This window comes from Hibiscus syriacus, unplaced genomic scaffold (assembly GCF_006381635.1).
Source record: "Hibiscus syriacus cultivar Baekdansim isolate YM2019G1 unplaced genomic scaffold, ASM638163v2 tig00110788_pilon, whole genome shotgun sequence".
NCBI classification, from domain to species: Eukaryota; Viridiplantae; Streptophyta; class Magnoliopsida; order Malvales; family Malvaceae; genus Hibiscus; species Hibiscus syriacus.
The window spans coordinates 2,541,867-2,547,866 of record NW_024062863.1 but is presented as its reverse complement, the minus strand read 5'-3'; the positions used below and the strand labels follow the sequence as shown (position 1 = coordinate 2,547,866).

General features: G+C 33.9%; 1 pseudogene; it reads left to right on the top strand.

Moving 5' to 3' along the window:
* On the top strand, positions 1-5,530 carry LOC120140626 (annotated as a pseudogene).
* The last annotated feature ends 470 nt before the right edge of the window (positions 5,531-6,000 follow it).

The following is a 6,000-nucleotide window of genomic DNA, read 5'->3' as shown; positions in this document are numbered from 1 at the left end:
ATATTTTAATGTTATATATGTATATATTACGATCCTCTCTGTTCCCGGCTCTCCCATTCTTCTTCGCCGCTTCGGATGTCATCGAAACTTGACCAGGTCACTTCAATGTCTTTTCCATTTTTTTTTATATTTTTTGTCATTTTTGAATATCATCGAAGCATTGGGGGCCCTTAATTGTTTTGGGGATTGAGGGTTGGGGTTTATTTGTTCTGACGAGTTGATTTAACGCGGTGTTTATTTGTTCTGATGAGTGGATAGTAGGAATAAAAAGTTCCATTGTTTCATATTTTTCTTGACCTCTTCGGATGAAGCTGTTTTGTTCTCGATTTTTGATAGGTTTTGCTGTTATATTTGATTACAACAGGTGATGTATAGGATTTTGAATGATCTAACATAAGCATTAAGTAGAGTGGCTGATATCATCTCAGTTCATTTGATGCCCAAAATATTGTTCACATACTAGTTTTGCGTAATAAACTCCAGCAAAATGAGGATAGTTGTGTTCCCATGCTGTGCATAGATGGCATTAACTTAGAAAGGAGATGGTAGAGAATAACGTTGATAAAGAAACAGTTGAATGCATAGGGAAAACTGATACTCATAGTGGAAATCAAGGTTCTGGTCTTTGCAGGAGCCGTCCTTCTCTCGCTGGGCTGATGAAGATGTGACAATTCATTTGGAAGGCAGCTCTGGGAATGCTGCTTCTAGCATAGAGGGTTCTGATTTTGAGTTGCCTATGCTTAATCAGAGTGAGTTAGAAAACGGGATTAGATACAGTAAATTTCCAGAGCAACATATGCACTTGAATGGTGGAACTACCATGGAAGATCTACACGGGAAAGATAGAAATGGGAAATATAGTCCTTTTGAAGTTGAAAATGAGCGTGTCAGGGATAGATCAGCATATATTGGTGATGGCGGAGCCAGTTCTACTGTCGGTATGAAAACATCTAGAAACAGTGTTTCTACTGCAGATGTGTTGAGGACATTATTCTTTATACTTGTATGGTACACTTTCAGCACATTTTTGACATTGTAAGTCTAGAGTAAATTAATTGCTGTAGCATTTTAGCTATAGTTAAGACCTTAGTTTTTGAAGCTTGTTCATTAATCCTATCTTACATCTTGCTGAGTAGGTACAACAAAACCTTGTTGGGAGATGAGTTGGGAAAGTTTCCTGCTCCCTTCTTGATGAATACCATCCACTTCACTTTCCAAGCTTTCTTATCAAAGGCGATAACGTGGTATTGGTCTCATAGATTTCAGCCTTCCGTTCCAATGTCATATAGCGATTACTTTTACAGAGGTCAGTTCATCAAACAATGTTCTTTTCTACTTCTTTAAAATGTGAATATGGTGCTTGCATATGGTCCATTGTTTAGAATTTTGTAGTTTTATTTTTAGGACTGCATCGTTGCACTTTGATTTAGGGTTTCAAAATGCTGGTCTCCTGTTCTTCTAACTGCATTTGTCTGTTAATTAACTTTTGTATCAACTAATGTACAGAGAGACTTTGCCTTTCACAGTTGTACCTACGGCTCTTTCAACTGCACTGGACGTTAACCTGAGCAATGTATCCCTGGTTTTCATATCTGTTACTTTTGCCACAATGGTTTGTTAACTCTTCTGTACTCTATATTGTGATAAATATTTAACCTCATTCTGATCAAATTGGCCTTCATACTCTGTGAATATGCTTTTGGATATATCTTTTCTTGTTTGCATTATTGACTAAAATATTCTTCCTATATACCCTGCAGTGTAAATCTGCAGCCCCTATATTTCTTCTCCTATTTGCTTTTGCATTCAGGTTAGTTTAAAAATTTTCTTTTCCGTTTTCAATGTTTTGATGATGCTGAACTGTTTAGATGGCCTTCAAAAGTAAGGATAAAGCAGTCTTTTGTAAATGTAAGGATGTACTTTGCTTATTAGTAGCTTGAAACCATGAATAACTTAGAAAATTACAAGTTTTTGTGCTTAATGCTAAAAAACATACAGTTATTAGTAATATGGTTGTTTAAAATCTCTTTTATACATTTATATTAATGTTGTTTGTTGATTTTGAAAGGTTGGAGTCCCCAAGCTTTAAACTTTTTGGTATCATGATGGTAATCTCTGTTGGGGTTCTATTAACAGGTATAAGATTCTCGTCAATTCCCTACTTTGCTTTTTAATTGTATTAGTTCAAAGCGTAACACAGTTTCTGAAAATTAGTTAAATTTCTGTTGAACGGGCGTATATTTTTCAATGATCAAGTTATTTTCCTTGAAATGACAGTATAAAACATAGAAATAATTTTCTGGAAGCTATTTGTCATGAAACAAACAATCCTTAGATGTTGAAATCAATTTTGAAAACCATTTTAAAAAAATCTCTTTTGGGTTCTTTAAGTCACTTTTATTTTGTAATTGTGACGTACTTTTTTAATAATAGATTGTATATTTCAAGATAAGTATCTACTCGGTAATATTGATTTATTATGTTTGATTGTTTCAATTGCCTTATAAAATTAGACAATGAATACACAATTTATTAAAATGTCTTTTTCATGATATTCTTAACTTAATGGTCATTTTATTGCTCATCCCATTGCTTTCGTTATTCTTCGAATTATTAATTTTAACCATCGTTCTTTTAACTGCAATGTTACAATCTCTTTCAATGTTAAATCTGGCCCTAATCATCCAAATCAATCTGACAGTGTGTAATATTTGAGCAGCTTGTGACAGCCTTTTTTGCTTCTGTTGCCTCTCTCTCAAGCTTTTACAATGTCAAATATTTATAACACCTGCAAAATTTGATCTTTTTTATTCCAGTTGCAAGGGAGACAGAATTTGATTTTTGGGGTTTTGTCTTTGTCATGCTTGCTGCTGTCATGTCTGGATTCCGCTGGTGTATGACTCAAATACTTTTGCAGGTATGGCTTTGATTCATTTGTTATTTACATGAAACATTAGAGTTCAATTATTTTATCCAGTTTTCAAATTGTTTTTTTCATTTCATTTTACTAACACATTTAATAATCATATTTGTCTCCAAATCGACTTTTCAATGATACTGCCATCTGGAATGGGATGCTATCTAAAGAAAGAAGAATATGGTAGGGTCTCCCACCCCCTTCTCTTTGCTTAAGTGAATTTGTTTTTTCTTGTTTCGGGTTTATTATTTGATGTAATTCACATGCTCTTTTCTATGTTTCTGGATCAGTACGTTTGCTTGATGTTATCATCATATATTTTCAATCTATATAACATTCTCACTGTTATTCTTTTCTCCAGATAGCTCGAATGTGAGATATAGTTACATCCATTGAATTTAATTTATGATTGCCTGATAGTTTTGTTTAGTTTTGTTATAGAATTTACTTTTTAGTGATCATTTTGTCGAGCATGTAAAGTTTATAATAAAGATAATTACTGTAGTGGATGCTGAGTTGGCAATCTGGAAAGCCTAATTTTCATTTTGATAATGATATTCTAGTAAGCTTTCTTTTATTGACGAAAAGGTTTTATTTATAGGTAGTGATGGATTGTGTGTAGTTTGGCCAAATGTTGTCGTTATTATTATAATAATAATAATATTAAACAATGGGATGGTCTTATTTTTTCTGTTTAATTTCTCCAGGTTTGAAAAACCCTCTTACCTTCATGAGCGATGTGACACCAGTTATGGCAGTTGCAACAGCTCTTCTTTCTCTCTTCTTGGATCCATGGCATGAATTCAGAAATAACAACTATTTTAATAGTTCATGGCATCTTGCTCGAACTTGCTTGTTGATACTTTTTGGTGGAACACTAGCATTCTTTATGGTAGGAATTTAAGCTGAATCATCTTTTTTTTCTTTTTCTTTTTTCATTTTAAATACTCTTTTCTCACCCTTTAGAAGGTTGATGAGGTTATTTCTTTCTAAAAGTTTTCGGAAGTGCTCGCTGTTCAAATTATAGGAGTGACATTTCTCTTCATGCAGCTCTAATATATATCTTGTGGTTTGAAGAAGCTTAGCGTTTTTTTCTCTTGCAGGTTTTAACAGAGTACATCCTTGTTTCCGTAACCAGCGCAGTGACAGTGACAATAGCTGGAGTTGTGAAGGAGGCTGTCACCATATTGGTATATTTTCTGTAGAATTGTTTAATGGTTTTTGCAAAATCTTGGCTTTTCACTTGAGGCTCATGTGTGGCACTTTAGTAAGGTCCAAAATTGAATATACCCTCTTAACTTAGAGTTACATTTGTGAGTATTCGAAAGAAAAGTTGATGTCTCATCTTCTCATTGTGCATTTACTTGTGAATTAGTTCGTGCTTGTCATCAGTTTAAGATGCAACTTGTGAGTCACAGGTAGTACAAAGAATTATTATCTACTTGTGAGCCAAGGAGGCTATTATACAATGAGCTTAGTAAAGATATTGTTGGTGGTAGTCCATAGTTCTTCCTGGAGTACAATACCAAATTCGAGTGTGATATGGTGTTTATTATTTTAGTTCGAGAGTGGGTGGCATTTCTTAGAGGAGAAATTGTTAATCAGATTTCATTTGAACAATCGGTTCTAGGATTGGGTTATTTAATGGCTTGGTTCCTGTTTTCACTTAATTTTCACTAATTTTTGGGCTTGAATTCTAGATGGGGTGGAATCCTATCCTTTATTTATTCAACAAAATCTTCATGAGTTCATCCGATGCCAAATTTCACAAGTATAATGTTATTTTATCCTTTATTTGTAGTTGTTTTCTAATTCTTTTTCTAGTACTTATTCAGGTTGCAGTATTTTATTTCCATGATGACTTTTCTTGGTTAAAAGCAGCTGGACTTCTCACAATTATGGTTGGAGTCAGTTTATTCAACTGGTACAAGTAAGTGGAGAATTAATCTGTTGCAATTTCTTTCAACGAACATCATTTGGCTGAGAAATCGAATGTATAGGACGCCGGTGTTTCCTCTGTTTATTGATTTCTGGTTTCTAATGCGGATAAGTTGACCAACATAGCTTTTCTTATCCTTTTTCAAGATACCTAAAGCTGCAGAAGGAGCCACCTCCGACTAATCACGCCGCAAAGTATGTCATCCTTGAGGAGGAGATGGAAGAACAAGATGAGGTCCTTCGAGAGCTTTAGTGATCAGATGATTCCGTTTGACGAAACCTGGTAGGTCTGCCTGCAACTCCCAACCCTTATACCTCGATCATTTGTTATATTGAAATTCAGTTTTAACAGGAGATACTGAGCAGAGGGTTACCACCAGTTTTCAGCTCTCAAGGTTCTCCTATTACGCTGCTCATCGACGGTCGGACCTGTAGGTTTATCACCAATAATGTCGGTGAAACGGTAACGTTTCCCGAGATAATAGAAGTCGCAAACAATTTCTCGATGTGCTGTACGGTTCTATACTTGATTCCCCATGCACTCATACTCCAAAGTCAATCCAATTGTCATTTATCTTGAGCTTTTGACATTGTTAAGATTTTGAGGATAGAATGTGCTGCTGTTGTAGATTCCACAGTGAAGGATGAGTGTAAATTAACTGCCATTGTAATTTCTTGAAACTCATGCTTTGGACTGGATTGGTGTATGGTAAACATTATTGGATTAAATTAGATTATATTTTGTTCGTACCACTTGTCGCGAGATTATTATTCTCTCCTTAAAAGACGAATGATTGAGCGTCTAATATCATCATTTCTAAACTTCAATATTTTTCTTTTCATTTTTTATGTGAACTTACACTAGGAGTGTAGGACGCATGAAATCGAACAGTAAAATGATCGTTTTGATATCATTTGTGGATCATTATTCTCTTCTTAAAAGATATATCTAATAGTATATATAAAAAATCATTTCAGGATTTTTTTCTTTTTAAAGTGAAATTAATGTTTTCATTCTTTTCTTCAAGAAGTGATTTAATTATACAAATTTTTTTAAAATCATACACATAATTAAAAGTATGTAAATAATATTTGAAATCATATACATAATTAGTGGTTTAATAGTTTTTTGTGATATTATTTGA